General features: G+C 54.0%; 1 long non-coding RNA gene across 1 annotated transcript; it reads left to right on the top strand.

The window, feature by feature from the left end:
* The first annotated feature begins 16562 nt into the window (after nucleotides 1-16562).
* On the top strand, nucleotides 16563-18783 carry LOC118881383. Its single transcript, XR_005016513.1, has 3 exons — nucleotides 16563-16639; nucleotides 17349-17446; nucleotides 18440-18783. It is a non-coding gene; the product is annotated as an uncharacterized LOC118881383 (long non-coding RNA).
* Nucleotides 18784-20184: the final 1401 nt, after the last annotated feature.

Genomic DNA, 20184 nt, shown 5'->3' with positions numbered 1-20184 from the left:
AGGTGATCAGGACACCTGTGGACCTTCAATAAGCCAGTTTCTACAGTGGGAGACGGTAGGGCTGAAAATACCTGAGACGACACCTAACATGTATCTGATACACATCCCTTACATTTTGTGTCTTTGTTTGCCACTTTCTTTCTACTTGACCATATGCTTTTAAGGGCAGATATTTGAATTGTATGTTTTATTGCTGCATCTCAAACACTTGCATGATTTCTAGCACATAGTAGACCTTCAATAAATATCTACGAAATGAATAAATGAACAAACGAATGCAGTTACCAGACAACCTTGGCTGGGAACGAATAAGGACATGGTTCTTGATGTTAGGCCTTGTGGGGAAAAATGACCAGAAGGTCGTCCGCTTATCACTGCCTTGAAGAAGGCAGTGTGGAGGCAGGACCTCAGGTCTTCGCTGAACTGCAGCCGCTCACCCTCCTCTGTATCTTGCCTCCCTGTATGGAGGTGGTGTGGACGGGTGGATGGGGGACGGGGTGACCTGTCTCCTCCTTTCTCCCCGCCCTGTCGCCCCCTCTCCCAGCCTCCTCACTCACCTTGGGGAGAGGCTTTCACGGCTGCTGCCGTTGATCCTTCACTTCAGCACAGCCCAGCTCTCCCACTGAGCCCAGGCCACTGCTTCACAGTAGGGATGAGGACGCACAGCGTTAAATTGTTGTTATTTATACAGCTCATTCATCTGTTCTTCAGTAAGCTTGGGGAGTCATGTTAAAGAAGTGGGGGGCTGTCTGCTGACCACAGGTCCCACACTGGGCGGCAGATCCGTCCTTGAAGGGAGATGGGGGCAGTGCGTGTCCCCATCCTGGACCAGACTGGAGACGGTCACCAGGGGGCTGAGGTTACATCCCAGGCTTGTCCTCTGGCCAGCAGTGTGTATGTGAACAGACCAGACCTTGGAATCAGTTTCTGATTCCATAAAATTAAATCTGTAAAATGGGAAGAACACTGAATTGCACTGATTCTAAGGTGCACCCTTTTCACATGTTAATATCTCTTGAATCTGGTTGTGTCACGTAATCGATGGAGTCTCATTGTTGCATCATAATTTAATTGTCAATGTTTTCTTTCTTAGTGGCACATAAAACAGTGATGCATCATCTGGTCAATTTTGTCTTCTATGCGTGAAATGCAGTGTCATCTGACATTGACCAACTATCATGAAGGTCAAATGTAACAACAAGGGGTGGAGAGACCTTTGCAAATTATAAAATGCTGCTCGGTCTTGCGCCCCGGCTCTGCCTGGAGAGCGTCCTTGGCAGACGTGCCTCCTCTCCAGGTTCCAGCTCCTCATTCTTTCACCGAGGACAGTGGCCTGGAGCCGTGACGTTGAGATTTGCTCTGCTGGGTGATGTCTCGAAAAAACCCAAGGCCAGGGAGCCCAGCCCAGGCACTTTGAGCAAAGTTCTCCTGGAAGGAAAGGATGAGATGTCTCCCAGGCACCTTCCAGACTGACATTCTAGGGTGGGTGAGGGTGTCCCTGAGGACTTGAGGAGAGGGAGGCCGGCAGAGACTGGCACTGCACACCCTGGGGCACCACTCATGCCCGCCGCAGTGGGAACGGGGCCCCCTGGAGGTGTGCAGGGAACAAACCGCATGGTCACATCTGCTGGCCTCAGGGCTGCTCTTGAGGGAATGGGGGGAGAGGCCCTGAAAACGTGCTGCTCGGCACAAAGCACCAGGGGCCTTGAGGAGAGGGGCCACCGCAGAGCAAGGGGAAATCTGACAATGACACTGTTTCCCAAGAAAGGTTGGGAGCGAGACGTGTGTGTGTGTTGACTGGGTCTACACCAGGCAAATGCGGCAAGTAATTTGTTCCTGATCAATCTCACTGTGGGCAATTTAAGGGACGGTCCGCCCAGCTGGGCCGCTGGAAGCAGGTGTTTCCACGAGACTCATTGTTCCGACCCCCGCACCCTGGGCACCGACCATAGCGTTGGAGCCGCCGTGGGGACCAAAAGCGTGCAGATGACTCAATTGGAAGCATTTGGACCCATTAGCCTCGACTTCTGGTGTGCTGCTCGCGGAGACGGTAGCTTTATAATTTTCTAACTGAAAAATCATTTTTACTATGAAAGTGATAAATATTCATTGTAAAAAGAAATAATCCCGCGAGTACAGCCTTGTAGCATTTCAGTTGGAGTCAAGAGTCCCGAGAGCTGCCTTTTCCGTAAAGATCCACCATGTGTCCCCTGCCCCCCGGTGCCCCTATAGGGGAAGCTGACGTTAGCCCGGTGCCCAAGGCTCACTGTGGTCCTGTCCCAAGTGACACGTGGGGGGCAGGGGTCATTTCCGGCTGCCCGCAATTGAGTCCCCTCGCTGAAGCTGCCACTCGTCCTTTTGGGAATCGCTCCTCCCCCAGGTAGGAGGGGTGCGGGGGAGCCCCTGGTGACACGTCCCATCACGAAAGCTGAGGGTCGCGCTCCTCCCTCTCCACCCGGCTTTCCTGAGGGGTGGGCGCTGGTCTAAGTCTGGCCCCTACACGCTCTTTCCTGAGCTCTGTTTTGAGCAAGTGAAGGAAAGAAGAGGGACCGGAGGGAGGTCACTTCTCCCAGGCGGCATCCTGATCAGCCTGTTCTGGCATGAGATGCTCTTTCCTGGCCCCACGGACTCCTGTGGTTTCTGTCTGGTCCTCTGCATCTCTTCTAGTCTGTGGGGCTCAAGATCCTGCAGGGAAAGCCCACTGTGCGCACGTCACCCACGTGGGTCTCTACAGCTCCCAGCCAGGAACCTTGACCGCCCCGTGGCCCGTCTGGCCATCCAGGTGAGAACACTCTCGCCACCCACCCTCCTGCTGCCAGAAGAAACGACAACCCTCCGGTGCCAGCTTTTACCAGGATCCCTCCATTGAAACTCTGAGATCTTGTCTCCATGGGAGAAAACAAGGGGACTTGTTGAGGTAACTTCTGGGGGAGCAGGGCAGACATCCAGTCAGACCAGCTGGACCTAAGGCAGGGGATGCATTGCCCGGACGCAGGCCATCTGCAGGAAGAGGGAAGCGGGAGGTGGGGCCCAGGCTCAGGAGGGCAGGACCGAGTCCTTGGGGGCCATCAGGATACCATGTGGCCCCTCTGTCCCTTGCCCTGGAGCCGCACGTCCTCTCTGGTCATCCACTTCATTCCTCTTCTTTCTGTCCCTCTGAGGACATGGCTGGAGATGGTGGTCCCATGGTAACCCAATGTATGTCTCCTTAGCTCAGTGACCTCAAGCAGATTCTGATTGGTCCTGACCAGGTCAGGAGCTCTGCCCTCATCCAGTCAGCCCTGGGCAGGAGTTTGGGTCAAGCATGGCTGTCGGAGGTGACCCCTGTGAATGTGTGGAGAAGGATGCCAGGGCTGGGCATGTGCCTCAAAGCCTGGCCACCTCAGAGCCCTAAGGTGTGTGCCAGTCTTGGGGATGACGTGTGGGTCATCGACACACAGACCTCCCTCACCAATCAGCTGAATGGATTAACCTTCCCTCCTCTCAGCGAAATCTACAAAATTACTTTTTAATAAATGGTCTCTTTGGAAAATGCTCAGAGGAGAAAGATGATCTCTGGTTCTTACAGTGAAAGTCTGTTTCCCTTTGAGATAAGGACTGATTTGTAACACCTGTCATAAACCATTAATTTTACTTTTGTGGGAAGAACTCTGGAAGAATTTCTCTTTCATAAGCCTATCAAATTATCAGTGGTTTTGAGCAACAGTTGCCTGAGCAGTGTGTCTGGCTAACCCTCAATAATGTGAGAAGTTTCAAAAATAATTTGATTCCCTCCCCTCTACTTCCCTGCTGGGCTGGCGATGCCCCTTTAGCTGCTACATCTTGGGATGCCAGCATAGGTGACTTGGGGATGGAGGCAGCAGCTCTATATCAACCAGCGTGGACACTGGTGTGTCCCCCAGCAGGGACCCGGGGACCCTGTGCCCATGCTGTCAGGGGTCTGTCTGGGGTCTGAGTATAATGATGCTGAAGGTGCCATGAGTCTCCTGTCAGGCTTCCAGGGCAGCTCAGACACTCGCTCTGGGCCAATCCAACCCCTAGCCCTGAGAGTAGCCATAACACATCTGCCCACACCCCTGTCTTTGTCACATAGTGGGGCTGACCAGTCAGCATGACACTGACCACAGCTTGGAGTCGTGGGTTGACTCTTTCAGATTATTTAAATAGACGATCATGTCGTTTGCAAACAAGGACAGTTTTATCTCTTCTTTCCAATTTGCATACCTGTTATTTCATTTTCTTGTCTTATTGGATAAGCTAGGATTTCTGAATGGGGATCTCTGCAGAGCACAGCAAGTGCAAAGCTTCTGAGTTGGGTTGAGTCTGTTCTGTTTGAGGAACTGTGATAAGGCTAGTGGGCAGGAGCCTGGCAGCGGAGAGGAGAAGGTGGGGCCAGACCACCCTGGGCGTAGTAAGTTGGTGGAGAGTTGGGATGTGCTAGGGCAATGGGAAAGTATTAAAGGATTTTAGGGAAGAGAGTAACATTCAGGGATACTGCGTATTCTGGGACTCAGTAAATTCATAGTTTAAATGTTAAGAAGGTATTTGTATTTGCAGAGACAAATGAGATTGTTTTATAACTGTGTGATAAAATCGTGTAAAAAGTATTCAACCCTATTTTTTTTTTCTTTTCTTTCTATCTTTCCTTTTTTTTTTTTTGGTCGTGCGGCATGTGGGATCTTAGATCCCCGACCAGGGTTCGAACCCACACCCCTTGCATTGGAAGCATGGCATCTTAACCACTGGACTGCCAGGGAAGTCCCTCAACCCTATTTTCTAAAGGCTATTCAGAATGATAGATTTACTTCTCAAATTCATGACAGTTATGCATTCTAAAGCTGACAGAGAGCAGAAAATTTGACGAGTGGCATGAATATGTTAGAGATATTGATTTAAAACCAAACCACCAATTTTTACACTTTCCAAAGGAATTCAACTGCTGGGTTTCTTTCTCAAACACAAATAGAGAATGTTAATGAATGCTTTGAACATTCCTTTCCTCAAATCATTTTATAAGCTTTGATATCAGAATTTTAATTGAAAATGCAATATCAATTATTAAAAGTCCTGTATATTTTATGAAAGGTCTTATATTTTGCAGAAACTGCTGAGAATATTGTGCTTTTTACCTGGTGGCTGTTGGCAACTTTAAATAACTTTTTTTCCTTCTGATTTTAAAAGATTTGCTCATTCTAGAAAATTTGGAAAATTACTCTAAAGAAGAAAATGAAAACCAATTATGATTGTACCACTCATATGTTACCACTGCTGCCATCTTGGCTTATCTCTTACTCAAGTTTTTTCTGTGAATATGGGTGTATATGTGACAAGAGCTTAACATAGTTTTTTTTTAATTTTTATTTTTTATTGGAGTGTAGTTGATTAACAGCATTGTGTTAGTTTCTGGTGTACAGCAAAGTGATTCAGTTATACATATACATGTATCTATTCTTTTTCAACTTATTTTCCCATTTAGGTTATTAAAGAATATTGAGCAGAGTTCCCTGTGCTATACAGTAGGTCCTTGTTGGTTATCTATTTTATTTTATTTTATTTTAAGCCAAACTATTTTATTTCTTTTTTCTTTCTTTTTTAAAATTAGGGTGTAGTTGTTTTACAATGTTGTGTTAGTTTCTACTGTACAGCAAAGTGGAGTAGAGTTCCCTGTGCTATACAGCAGGTTCTCATTAGTTATCTATTTTATACATATTAGTGTATATATGTCAATCCCAATCTCCCAATTCATCCCACTCCCCCTTTCCACTCTTGGTGTCCATACGTTTGTTCTCTACATCTGTGTCTCTATTTCTGCCTTGCAAACTGGTTCATCTGTACCATTTCATAGTTTTATATCTTGCTTTTTTTTCACTTCACGTGATATCATGAGCATTTTCTATGCTATTAAAAACTTCTTGTAAACATATCATACTATTATCCTTCAATGTTCCCTTGTCTAGACAATTTATGCAATCTTCTCCATTCTTATTTTGTTGGACGCTTGTGTTGTTTCCTTTTGCTGTTAAAATTTACGTTGTAGTAAACATCTTACTGAATAACTTTTGTTCACATTTATGAATCGCTCCTTAAGATAAAGTCTTACGTGTACAATGAGTGCATCTGGAGTTAGTGCTTTTTTAAAAACTCTTGATATGGCCACCAAATTGTTTTTGGAGACACTGGGACTGAGAGCCCCCGCTGGTGGGCATTCTGTGTCCATGTGGCTGTGTCCTCACAGGCACAGAGTAGTATGTGTTGAAAAGCGTTTGTGCAAGTCCGATTTAATGTGCTTTGTTGTTCTTTTAACTTGCAGAGAATTCATTGTTGGGACCCGCTAGTCCTGGGTTCCACCTTCTCAGGGTTGGATGGAACTGCCTTCGAGCCAATGAGGAAACCAAGTCCCCACCCGACCGAGAGTCATTTGTGCCCCAGCAGCTCCCTCTGACGAGGAACTCCGGCACTTGGAGAAGAATTGCATCAGTGACCCAGAGTGTAGACAGGAGCTTCTCTGACCAGAATCCAAACCCGCTCCCTGATGGGAGGCCAAGGATTTCAGCTCTGGTGCTTGGTCGCCCAGAGTGGGGACGCCCGTTAGCATGTGGTCAGTGGGCACCCCGGAGACACCCCAGACTCACCCATTCCAGCCTCTCGAGGTCAGGGTTCCTGTGGACACAGGCTCCACTGCTGTGCACTGTGGCAGGTTCTCCTGAGCACCGTGTCCTCCTGGCGCCCCGTCTTCTGACACCTCATCAGTCCCTCTGGGTACCAGGCCTTGCCAACTGCTTCACCCTGGAGGCCGGTCCCGGAGCCCATTTCACGGCTCATTCAAAAGGAAAATGAGGAGGACATTTCCATTTCATCTGTTAAATGATTTAATTCACGAGGGACTTGGTCACCACGGATCCCAGCACGGCCCGGTTCCTAGGTCATTTTCAATTTACCACTCTGATGAAACCGCACAAACCCCACCGAGCTCTGCGCTGGGCCCCAACAGAAGTCGCACGGCCGGGCCCTAGGGGACATCTGGTCAGGGGACTGAGGCTGGAAGGGGAGGGCAGCAGAGTGTGTCCGATCGTTTCATGCAACTGATGTGTGAAGTGATATCCACAGTGATGGGATCCAATCTCCCCCGAGAAGACATGGCCCCATGGAAACACATCTGATAAACGTCTAATTAAATATTAAGAGGGAGCATTATTCCTGGAGCAGTTTAAGCCCCGGAGGACTTCAAGCTCCTGACCTTGTTCATGCCCATGTTTACAGGCAAGGACTTCAAGCTCCTGACCTTGTTCATGCCCATGTTTACAGGCAGTCATTGCCCCCTCCCCTTCCCACATCGTCCTGCTCCTTGTGGGGGTCGGTGAGGACAGCCTGGCCAGCCCTCAGGTCAAAACAGGTGACACAGGGCGTGAGCGGGAGAGCCGGGGGCTGGTCTGCTGGAGGGAGAGTCGAGGCAGGGGAACAGAAGCCACGACCTGAATCAACACGCCGAGGCCTGAGTGGTGCCCCCGCCCAGCCTGTCCCACGGTTCCCAAGGTCCCCATGGTGGTCTCCCGATGGGGTTCCCTCCTGAAGCTCTTGATGCTTTTGAGGGTGTCGAGGTCCTGTGGTTCCTTGGAGGTGCTCCGTCATCCGAGATGTACCAGGAAGGCTCCTCAGGGGACTGAAGACTCGGGAACCTGTCCTGGTAAAAGGTGGTGGTCGAGTCACTCGGGATCTGAGGTTGCAGGTTGGATTCTGAGGCCTTGACAAGAGGAACCGACCAGAAGGAAACGGGGGAGCAGAGCAGCGGGCCTCAGAGGAGCAGGAGCCAGGGCGTCCTTGGGGTCTGGGCAGCAGGAGGAGATGGGTAGACAGGTAGGAATCGGGGTGAATTGGATCCTCCAAGGAGGATGGACGGGCCCTTATCCCTAGGAGGAAACAGGCTCAGAGAGCCAGCGCCCACTCCGGGAGCTGGTCCCCAGCCAGATTCTACCCCTTACAACCCTGTCAGGGACCCGTTGAGTAAAGCAGGTCAAAGCTGGTGGGACCTCAGGGGTCGTTTCCTCACAGCTCTCATCCCACAGGCGGCAGCAGCAGCCCGGAGGCCCGGGCGTGATGTGACCTGGCAGGTAGCAGGAGCAGAGTGGCACTAGAGCCCTGGTCACTCCAGGATGGCCCAGCCCCCTGAGTGCTACACCGCGGTCCTCCCAACACAGAGGAGGGGGTTCAGACACTGAACCAACAGTAAAAAAATCATGTTGTGTCCTAAAGGGGAAACAAGAAAAAGCAAGTAATTGCTATATTCCATCATTACTGGGTGCTTCAATGAACACAGATTCAAAAGAAGGAAATGTAACATTTTTATTGAAGTATAGAGAAGCCTGAGGGGGTGTGGGGAAGCTAATTGGGCCACCCTTCCGTCTTCATAGCTATTTTCACATCAGGCCACATCTAACCCCCCTGGGATGATGGTAAATGCTACTTGCAGGCCCTCAAAGAATTGGTAATTTCCATATTACTTTATAAATCCTCAAAGTGTATGTACACTTGGTTTCCTCTAGCCATTCGTCTCACAAATGTTTATTGAGCACCTACTGTGTGTTGGACCCCGAACAGGGGCTGGGGGTTGTTCAGCAGTGAGCAAGGCAGGCAAGGTCGCCCTCCGAACGGGGCTGATGTCCTCATGGGGGGTTCAGCGGGAATAAGCAAGTGCATAAAGGAGTGAACCAGAGAAAGTGAGGGAGTAACGAGCGCTGAGGAATGGAAACCACGCGCGTGATTGGGGGAGGGGGCGTCACGCTGGATCCCGAGGTGGGGAGTGGGCTCTCTGGGGAGCTGGATGTGAGCTGAGCCCCCGGCGATGGGGAGGAGCTGCCTGGGGAGGTGTGTGGGGGGAGGGCTCAGGCAGAGCGGAAACGTGAGCAAGACGCCACACAGCCTCTAAATCGGCAGCACGTGGCTCTGGGGGAGAAGCAGCTGCGCAGATGTCCCTGCTCTTCTGCCCGTGGCTCTGCCCCTGTGCACGGAGGGCGTCACCGTGACGGCCAGTTTGCTGCCAACTCGGGCCCCGGGCACGAGGCCGTCCCACTGGATAACTGTATTTCTTCATCTCTCCCTTCAGCAAATGAAGGGACGTGGATTCTAGAACTTCACCCCTTTAATCAACAAGTTCTTCCAAGTCTCAGGGGTTTGTCCTTCAGGTATGATTTTATTCATTCATTCATGCATTCACTCACTCATTCATTCATTCCACAGATGTTTATGAAGTGTCCGCTGCGTGTCTGACCCGTTCTGAGCCCTGGGAACAAAGCCGGGAACAAAACGGGAAGATCCCTCCCTACAGGATCCATACATCCTAACACACAGGGACGGACGCTGACGTCAGCTGGTAACAGGAAAGGTGCCCGTGCTGGTCGGTGCTTTGGCGAGAAGTAAAGCAGGGAGGTGGGCACTGAGTGTGGAGGCTGCGGTAGGGGTGTTATTTTAAACGTGGGGTGAGGGAGGCCCCCCGAGAAAGCGACAGAGAGGGAGCAGGCGCTGACTACCTGGGGGAGGAGCTTTCGTGCAAAGGCCCTGGGGTGGGCATGGAGCTGGATCTCCAGGCTCAGCAAGGAGGTCAATATAACCAGATAGGAGAGAGGAAGGGGTCGAGGGGCAAGGAGATCAGAGCGGTGAGGAGGGGCCGAGTCAGAAAGGCCCCAAGGTCAGTGTAAGGACTTGGCTTCTACGCTGAGTCAGGTGGAAGCAGCAGAGGGTTTAGATCAGAGGAGTGACAGGATCTGGCTTTTTAATTTCTGCCCCCGTTGTCTCAGTAGAACTCACTTCCTGAACAAGACTTGGCTTTAGCTGTCCCAGAGCCCCAGGGCTGGGCTCCGGCGCGGCGGCTGACACACCCACTCCAGGCCCCCCGCACGGCTGAGTGGCCCCGGGGCCCGCTCTGCCCGGGTCTCTCATTTGTGGCATTTCTCACGTTCACCCCCTCCCGAGTCTGGCCCGTGTATGAGCTTCATTACAGCTGGCACAGAGAACGAGGCTCAGCAAATGGCTCATGAAGCATCTTTTTAAAGGTTAATGGTCACTGGCGAGGGAAGAAAGGGCCACTGAGCATCTCCGCCTCTTTGATGATGTGGATTTTTCAGTTAAGTGAAAATGTGAGTCGCGTCTCCTTGCAGGTACCTGGTCTGATTACCAAGCAGCCAAGGAGGCCTCGGGGTGTCTAGGAGGCTGGAACCGTCAGCCCGGGGTGAGCTACGAGCGCTTTACATGAGCTGCTCCCAGGTGAGGGGTGGGGGGTCAGGCCACCCCAGCCCCCCTGCCGGCTCCACCCAGGTGAGCCCTGTGTGTGTGGAGAGGCGGTTCTGGAGGATTCCACGCTCAGGCCGGTAAGCTCCGGGAGGGCAGGGATAAGGTCTCTTCTCTGATTCATGGCGCATGGCGCATGGCTCCTCTGGCCACTGGGAGGGGACAGGCGAGGCCAGAGGCTGGAGAGGGCGGTGGCCGTGAAGTTAGGAACCCCAAGGGCTCAGGGAGGAGGTGGAGGTGGCGCTGGGGTGAGGCTGGGGCAGGTGTGGGGGCGGCGGGCTAGGGGCGGCCCGGTCTCGTTACCGTCTCCCCTGTACCTTTGGGTTAGAAATACCTCATTGGGTGCAGAAGGCATGGATTAGAAAGGACTTGCCCCTCCTACAACTGAGGCTCCTGTGACCATCTTGCTTTACAAAAAGTATTTCACAAATGGACATGTGAATGAATAAATGAATGAATGAGAATCAGCTGGTCTGATTCTCAGTAGATGTAGAAGCAAATTATGGCCACCTGACCCAGGAGAATATTCAAGGGAACTGGCTCTTTCCTGAGGACAAGGGCGGGCTATTTCCTGTCTGGGCCTCAGTTTCTCTGTGGCTAAAATGAAAGGGTATCTAAATAATCTTAAAGGACATCTCAGGAGATAAGGAGAGACTAGGCTGTGTGTCTCGCGACGTCCTAAAGGGTAAGTGGGGAAAATCCTATTACTCAGTGGTGGGAGGGGCGCCCACTGGGACTCTCACCTGGAGCAGGTGGGCCTTGGAATCCTTCCTCATTGGTTTCTTCCCTCACCTTAGCCTCCCGGCCCCTGCCTGCCCCTCCAACCCCACCTTTCTACCAAGTAGGTTACAGCCTCAGTGAGCATGACAGGGACCTCAAATTACAGTGGCTTAAATAAGACAGTTTATTTCTTTTTTGCATGAAATCCAAGCCCGTAGGGGGATTCTTCTCTGGAGTTTTCAGGGTCCCAGGCTCCTTCTACCTTGCTGCTCTGTCACCCCTGGGGTGTGGCTTCTCCCACAAGGTGGATCACATCCCCGTGGCTGGCCAGCAGGGAGGGGCAGAGAGGACAGACGGACACAAGCCTTCCCTTTAAGGGTGGGGCCCAGCAGTTGAGCACACAGTTCTCTTTCCCATTGGCCACAGCCCAGTCACATGACCACCCCTGACTGCAAAGGGGGCTGAGAAGTGCAGTCTTCATTCTGCCTGGCTGTGTGCTCAGAAAAAAGGCTATTACTGGGAGGGGACAGTGGATGTTGGGAGACAGTATCCCATTTGGCTCACGTTGCTCCGACCTGGGGTGACCAACTGTCCTGCTCTGCTGAGGCATTTCTTTGGACACAGAACTTGCAGTGCTAGATCTGGGATAGTTATAGGAGGAGTTGTCCACGCTGGCTTCTTTTCTTTTCCCCAAACGGGCCCAGCACGTTCCTGCCTCAGGGCCTTTGCATGTGCTGTTACCTCTGTCTGGAACACACTTTCCACAACTCCTTCCATTCAGAAAGGATTACTGGGTGCCCACCTCATGTATGAGCTGCTGTTCTAAACACTACATGCCAGGCGCAGAGTGAAAATTCCAACCATGCTTTTAACATAACAAGGATAATTCTTTCTACTCCTCCCTGGTCACTTTTGTTTCCAAATCTCCGTGGCTTAGTAATTTTTATTATCCGCAGCTCTGAAAGGAACACCTCTTTCCCTAAGGCTCTGGCTGGGCTCTCACACAGTCTGATAAATCTTATATTAATAATAACCCGAAAGAAGAACATGTATTAAATTCTAAGATTATGATCTAGGAAACAAGGATTTTGAAGAGATGTGTAAGCCTAATAAAAGGAAATGTGGGGTGGAGAAAGTTTTCATTAAATAGAACCACACCTCTTGGGTGAGTTCATTGGTACAATCTTTCCGGAGGGCAGTTTGGCACTATTCGTAGCAACTGCAACTGCAAATGCACAACTTCAGGCCCCAAAGTCCATTTACAGGAATTTATCCCAATGAAATAATAAGAAAAATATGCAAAGGTGGATCTCTAAGGATTTTTGTAAGAGGAAAAGTATAAAAGCCTAAATGTCTGTTGGCTGGGAAGCACAGATTGTTATCCTCTGCCCTGACACCAATAGGCACTTCAGATGAGGAAACGGAGGCAGAGAGAGTTTAAGCAGCTTACCCAAGGTCACACAGCAGGAAGTGGCAGAGCTGGAGTTGAACCAGAGAGGCGACTCCAGAGCCCATGCTCTTCCCCAGTCGGCTCTGCCACCTCCTAGGCCTCCAAAGGGAATGACAGTGTCTTCCCGGGAATAATATAGAGATTTCTCTGGGAGGTAAGAGGATGGCGCAGGACTCAGAAGTCTGAAGTGTGGGACCCAGAACACCCAGATCAGGTGGGAGGCCTGTGGTGGCCTAGAGTGCTGGCTGTCCCCAGGTGGCCAGGGTGGAACCAGCTCCGCCGCCCCCTTCCCGGGGTGAGGGCTGTGTTATTTGTTCCCCCCTAATCCTCCAAGCCTGCGGCCCAGCCCCAGGCCTCCAAACCCAAGACCACGCAGTTGAGACTGGAAGGAAAACCTGCCCTTGTAAGTGGAATCAGGTGAAATCTGGCTGCAAATTAGTCTATCAGAAACCAAAAGACTGTGTCACAAGGGTGGCCAGTGTGGCTGTCACTGTCAGCTGCATGGAAATGACGGAGATGAGAGGGACAGCGTCTGTCCAGAGGGGAGCTAGAGGAGGGAATGTCGTGGACGATGGAAGGAGGACAGGCCTGCCCCCAGCAGACATGTCGTCCGCAGAGAACTGGCCCGGGACGGGGAGATGCCCCCGCGGTGGGTAGCATGTGGTCTGAGGCCGGAACGTCGGACACACAGGAGTGATTGGTGGTCTCCTGGGAGCTGGGGGGGCATCTTGGCCAGATGGTGGGGTCCTCAGAGGCTCAGCCCCTTTTTGGGGGGGGGTGATGGCCCTCTGCCCTGTCCCTCTGAAGGTGGCCATAAGGGAGGGAAGCCAAAGAGCTCAGCGTTGGACAGACTGGGAAGCGAGTCCCACTTCCCTCCAGGCTGGTGACTCTGAGCCTCAGTTTCTGCAGCTGTCGAGTGGGGCTAGTATCAAACTATATGGACTGCCTGTTGGTGCAAGGCCCTAGTTAAGCACCTTTAATTCCTAGGGGCGGGGACTTTATTATCCTCATTTACAGCTGAGAAAACAGAGGCACAGAGAGGTTAAGTCACTTACCTGGGGTCACACAGATGCTGTCTGTGGTTAGGACTCCAGACTCGCGGGGATCAAGTGGAGCCCTCGGCACCGTGCTGGTGGCCTGGCAGGTGCTCGGGAACGTCAGGTGCTGTTTGTGACCCTCATCACTGCTGCTGCCACCAAGAGGACCAGGAGTGAGACCACCATATCTGCCCTGAGGGCCGTCGTGAGCAGGAAGCGAGGTGACGCACGTAGGACCCAGTGCACTGGCTGCGGCCAAGTCAGCTGACGGCGACCCCGTGGCAGCAGCAGGAGCAGCTCTTGCTGAGGGTGTCACAGCGGCTTCTGCCTGTTCTCCGGGCCGAGGGCCTGCCTGCCAGCTCCTCTGAGCCTGGTCCCGAGTGCGGGTCCGGGGGGGGGCGGGGTCTGGGGTTCTTGGGAAGGGGTGGGCGGGCCCAGCTCAGGCCTCCCTCGGGGGCCTGTCCCCCACAGCCATGCCGGGGGGCTGCTCCTGGTGGGCTCGGGAGGATGCCGGGCTGAGCGGCCACAGGCCAAGTTCCTGCCATCTGGTCTGTGCCCCCAACCCCAGCCCCCCGGCCTTGCAGGCTGCTGGGCAAACACTGGAGGGGGTGACTTCTCAGGCTCTAGTGGGCACGGCCCTCCTTCTGCCCCCACCCCCATAGCCTCACTGTGGGACAAACGGCATCTGGTCCAACACACCCACCACCGGATGTTTCCTGGTACAGAGTTTATCAAATTGCAGGTTGTGATGCATGAGTGGGTCTTGAAATCAATTTAGAGGGTGGAGCCCTGCGCTTAAACTCTGCAATAGACCAGAATAGAATAGATGAGGAAATATCAGAGCGCGTGGCGTGCAGTGAAGGGGTGTTTGGGGAAACTTCTGCTTTGTTTTCACATAAATAGGTGTGTGTGTGTGTGTGGAACACCGTGTGACGTGTTTCCTACTGCGGTTATGTTAAAAAATGATTGACAGACTGTCTCATGGCCTTCGTGTCACACAAAGTGTGACACTTGTGTGACTAAGTGTGACAGTCACGCCGGGGCCCAGGAGGTCTGAGCTCTGTTGATTTCGGGGAGGAGACTGTAAAGCCTGGAAAATGAAGGTGGGAGAGAATGGGTCACGGGAGATGGCACCAGGGCCGGTGCAGCAATGAGTCCCCGGGCCGCCCCCCCTTTCCCTCCCTGGCTAAGCCGCTCTGCCCCGTTGTCACTTCTCTGCAGCCTGTGTCCCCGCTTTCTGCTCTTCCCAGCGCCCATCAGGTCAGATGTTACCACGGTGACTTCCGGCTCTTGTTTCTCTTCTGTGAGCGTCCCTGGAGCGCCGGCTCCCCCAGGACGGGAGCCCGTTCCCCGATGCACGCCAGCTCGAGCCCAGCGCGGGGCACGGTAGGGACTCACGTGTTGGGAGGATGTCTGGGGTGGGGGGAGGTCTGCCGCGCAGGGGTGAGCCCCAGAGAGCAGCACGGCAGGGGGAGGGGCTCCTCTTTCCGAAAGTCCCCGAGTCCCCCGGCCCCGCCCACCACGTGCCCCCTGCCTGGCTTCCTGCTGCCGCCCCTGCGTCGCCCCTGAGGGTCCCAGCTGCCAGGCTGGGCTGTGTGGGAGCCCCAGAGACCAGAGGGGCTGGAAGTGAACGCCCCGGGGGGCCCAGGCCTGATGGAGTTGGGGCCACGCCCAGCTCTCTTGGCTGCGGTGCCTGTTTGTGCTGCGGGCTCCCCGGCGGGACTGGCATCTTATTTCCCACGGACGGAACTTGCTGGAGGTGGGCACACGCCCCTTCCCAACAACCTCAGGCCCATCTTCTGACTGCGCTCTGGGGCTGGACTCCACGGGCTGCAGACAACCCCTTGGCTGGTTCCCAGAGGAACAGGCAGAATGCTCGTGGCCTCCTTCCCTGTCTGGTCTCCCTGCCCCTCACCCCCGACCGGTGTTGTTTGTGATCACCCCCCAGAGGAAATCCTTGGACTTGAAGCCTTGCCTCAGGGTCCGCTTCTGGAGAAACCAAAACAGAGACAGAGGATGGAGGGCTTTCTTCTGGTCTGTGTTTACATTCTGTGCATGCGATGCGTGTATGTATGTATGTAGGTATTTTCCCTGAGTTGGGGTGGATTTGCAAGACCGAAAAATGGGCACAAACCGGTGTCGAGGGTTTTATATGGCAGGCAGCAAGGATGTGGTTCTCCTCCCATCATCCATAATGGGGCGGGGGAGGGGGATTGCAGGACAAAGAAGGCAGCCGTGAGAGAAAATGAGAGAGGGCCGGGGGGAGGCAAGGAGGGTGAATGTAGGGGGAAGAGGAAGGAGAAAAGGGGGGATGGGTGCACGTGAGAGAGAGAAGGGAGCGAGGGGGTCTTGATGGGGCCAGAGGAGCGGCTTCCTCAGTGCTGAGTCAGCAGCCGCCCTGACTCAGAAACTCGAATTGTCCATCCAGTGACCCCTCAGGCCTCACGGTCTCTGTTAGAACATGAAAGGTGTCCAGCAGATCCTCAGGGCCATTCAGTTTTCATTCCATATGTGTGGGGCTGTGCGTGCGAACTTACACACATGCACCCACACTCACACATACGTGCCCTGTCTCACCCCTACACACTCGCCGCTCAGACACAGCCAGTCAGTGTCATTAAAATGCCAGGCCATGCCTCTGCCTCCTCGCAGAGCCCACGTGACCCTGCTGATCAGAGGAGGCCACGAGTCCGGAGGGTGAGCCCTGGCATCGGTCCACTGCTCTCCATGGCAACCTGGCTGATACCTGTTTGTAAGTTTAAAAGCTCCAGGACTACAGGAGCTCTCACGTTACTTCACGCAGATCAGCTGTTCACTATTCAGTGCTCTCGCTGTTAGACGAGGCAGCGGGGCACAAAATTGGCATCTGCTCTGCGTGTGTGTGTGTGGGAGTGAGTCTGGCGCACAGTTGAGATGAGGGGCTGGGGGCAAAATAGCATTAAAAATACAGCCAGTAGTAATTGGATTATAGTTGTTGGTTGCTTTCAAAGTACTTAACACAGTGTGTTAATCCCAAAGATAAATTACATCCAGTGAATTCTGAAGTGTCTCACTGATAGAACATGAGCTGTAAGAAGAACACCCTTGCAAACCTGATCAAATCTCCCATGCGGTCCTGACGTCGCTGGTGGACGGAGGGACTAACATCCAGGTAGGAGATGTGGGAGAAAATAGGAACATGCCCGTCAGACGGGTCGGCAGTGATGGTGGGGTCAGGACGACGGAAGACCCAGGACCCACGTGGCGGGACTCCAGGCTCTGCGTCCCCCGCCCTCTGGGTGTGGGACGAGGTGGGAGGTGGGGCTGGGGGGAAGCGGTGGAGATGGAGAAAGCTGGAGAGAAACGGCCACAGCTGGTTCCTCCGTCTGCAGCAGGTCTCAAAGCCAGTGTCCCCACGGGCCTGGCAGGAAACAAAAGGAGTGAAGAGGGCTGGACCAGCCGCCAGCCAGCACTTCCTGAGGGATTCCCACCTGCCAGACACGTTCCAAGCAGGTTCTGGATGCCCCCCAGCCCTGTGGTGTGGTTTTGTTACCGTTTCCCTGTAGAAGGGGAAAGACCCGGGGAGGGACCCAGCAAGTGGCCTGTGGACAATGCAGCACAGCAGTTGGGGTGGCAGATCCTGGGTCTCCATGTGGGGACAATAGGGGGAGGGGTGGAGTTGGTGGAAACTGCGGAGCACGAGCCTGTCTAAAGGGGCTGGTGCCCTGGCCTCGGTGCCACACAAGCTACCAGGAGAGGATTTGGGCGCCGAGTGGCACCGTGTCCTGACACCTTAAGAGAATCAAAGTATCAGATGCTCAAGTGAGATCTCAGGTTTTTCACGTGTTGACATCGGATTCACATTTTTCCAAAAACACCAGGAGGGACAAACTCGACACATCTGCTGGCTGGTTTGGGTCCACAGTGTGACCTCTGAGTCACTGAGAGAAAATCGTTCTGGAAAGTCGTGAGCATCAAGGTGTGTGTGGCGCTGGGCTGGCTGGTGTGAGGAGGGCTTTTCCCCCAAGACTCTGTCATGTTCGGGGGCACCGCCCACCGAGCTGACGCTGCTGGGAGGGGCGCCTGCTTCGCTCCCCCCCCCCCACGGTGGCCGAGGAGGGCTCTCTGCAGGGCAGGGGTGGTGGGGCCGGGGCTACAGGGACCGGACGGGACAGGCCCTGTCCTGACGCAGCTAACAGTCCTGGAGTGGACAGTGGCCTCCACTTCCCCGGGGTTGCCCGGGCGGCTGGCGGGTCGGGCAGTGCTGGGCCTGGATTTCCACGTGGCTTCCACGCTGGAGACGGGCTCATCCTGTGGGCCATGCCCCTCCCCCAGCCTCTGCGGGAGTCCCCTGACCCCCAGGCCTGTGGGCATTTGCATCTGTAGCCCCGCCCCCATGCAAACCCCCTCTCTCCCCCGCAGGCCAGGGCAGGGTCAGGTTTAGAACACTCTCCTCCTGCCCCTACGTGGGCAGAGCGACCCCCCACCCCAGCCTGGATGGAGGCCCCATAACAACCGTCCCCCTCACAATGGCCATCTCTCCTGAAAGGGTCACTTTAAGAATGCCAGGTGGCAGGTGCCAGATTTTGGCATCTGAGGAGCTCCCATAAGCTCCCAGGACCAAAGCAATCCTCTTTTGTCAGCACTGATGGGGAACAACTGGCCGCTGTCCTTTAATTAGGAGGGGACATGCTCAGCTATGGCCTCCTGCAGGGCTGCATAAACGTCCATTAAATCAGCCTGTGCGCTCTGTCGCTCCCCGCAGACCGTGAGGGCCCACTGAGGCCAAGGGGGAGCCCCCAGCCCCAATCTGGCTCCGGAGTCCAAACAGCGGCCAAGAGAAAACGCCAGTCAGCCCAGATTCCTGGCAGCTGATCAGTTGGGCAAATTATTTCGTGCAAATTAACTCTTAAGACTGAAATCCGGGCAGGACTCTGCAAGTTCACGGGCACCTATTATCTGCTGGTTTCAGGCGCCTGGGTGCACCTGAGGGCAGGGTGCTCGTCTGCGGGAGGGAGATGTTCTGGAAGCTGTGGCCGCTGGGATCGGCCAGGCGCCTCCTCTTCTGCTTCTCATCCCCTGATGGAAGACGGTTCTGGCCGGGGGATGCGGCTCCAAGGCCTCCTCCTGCGTCTCTAGGAGCCCCGGGGTCAGGCGTGACGGGAGTGACTCAAGCACCATTTCCCATGGTCAGAAGGGGCCACAGGTGGTGTCCTGGCCCCTCCCCATCCTGAGGGGCGCCCGTCTGAGGCCGAGCATGGGCACAAAGTGGGGTCAGGTGCGCAGGACACAACTGAGGGAGGTGAGACAACAGGGGGCGGAGCACTCTGCCCTGACCCTGCTTACACTCGCTGTGTCTCACTGTCTGAAGACCCGGTGACATCCCACCCCTGTACATGTGTAATCTGCAGTTTCAGGAAGCCCCTAGGGGTGGGTGGGGGGGCGGCAGAGTGCAGGTTAAACAGGGAGAATAAGGGAGGGGCAAGCACAGGCGTAATTAATTTTTCTTGAAGAGTTGCTGGGATGCTGTTAACTTCCTTGTCTATATAAAAATGTAGGCACAGGTTCTAGGAAAACAGATGTTCTGGTGCCAACTGTGCTTGTCTTTCATGTACATCCTTTGCATGTCGGATTGGACATCCCGGTCTATTAACATTGCTTTTTTGGAATCCCACGCAACATGCTGGACTTTTCCACCCTAACAGTAACGGTGGACAACACATACTTGGGGTCAGGCACTGTGCTAAGTGTGTTAACCCATCTCATCCTGACAGCAGCCCCGTGAGGTGGGTGCTATCATTATCTCCATTCTATAGATAAGGAAACAGGCACAGAGAGCTTTCACCCAGCTAGTAAGTGGCAGAGGTGCGATTTGAACCCAGGTAACCTGGCACCAGTGTCTATGGTCTTAATCATTCATTACAGAGGCTCCTAATGACCCCTAGGCTGCAAGTGCAGGGACTTTTGTGCGGGGGCAGGTGGAGCCTGTTTCTCTAAGGGTCCTGCAGGGCCCGCTGGGAAGGGCGGGTTGGCCGTGACTGTCTCTGCCGGGAGCCCCGTCCCTGACCCCTCCCACGATCTGCTCCTTCTCCTCCTTCAGGACTCAGGTCCAATGTCCCCTCCTCATTCCCTGAGTCCCTATTCAGGTCCACCCCCGCCTGCCACTCCATCACTTCAGCCTGGTTAAAGTTCTTCCCAGTACACGTCTCACTCTCTGGAATTGTCTGCAGGGCTGCCTTGATTTCTTGCTCATTGTGTGTCTCCCGTCACGAGGGCAAGGTCTGGGCTGCATCCCCAGGGCCTGGAACTGTGCCCGGCACAGAGCACGGGCTCCCCAGCGCCTGTGGGATGGATGACATGCGCGCGGAGAAATCCCCAAGGTCACCCCCAACCTGCTCACTCGACAGAGGACGCGTGCCCTTTCCCCCCGGCTGCACTGCCACGTGGACACACATCCTGGGCACATATGACACAGGTCATCATGGACCCTCCAGCAAGAACGAAGCCGTCTGTGCCCAAGACTCAGCTCAGCCCCCAGATCCCACTTCATGTGTATGCTCCAAACCTAAAACCACGGCCCTGCGCCCCTCAGAGGGACACTGAGCGGGGAGGTGGCGCGTGGACAGAAGCCCTCCACACACACCTGTGCTGGGGGGGATGGAACATAAACGGGGGAGGGGCATGGCTCACCATCCCCAGCCAGGACGGTGTTCAATC

The sequence above is a fragment of the Balaenoptera musculus genome, chromosome 15 (genome assembly GCF_009873245.2).
Source record: "Balaenoptera musculus isolate JJ_BM4_2016_0621 chromosome 15, mBalMus1.pri.v3, whole genome shotgun sequence".
Taxonomy (NCBI): domain Eukaryota; kingdom Metazoa; phylum Chordata; class Mammalia; order Artiodactyla; family Balaenopteridae; genus Balaenoptera; species Balaenoptera musculus.
The sequence above is the reverse complement of the archived record's forward strand: the minus strand, read 5'-3'. Positions and strand labels throughout refer to the sequence as shown.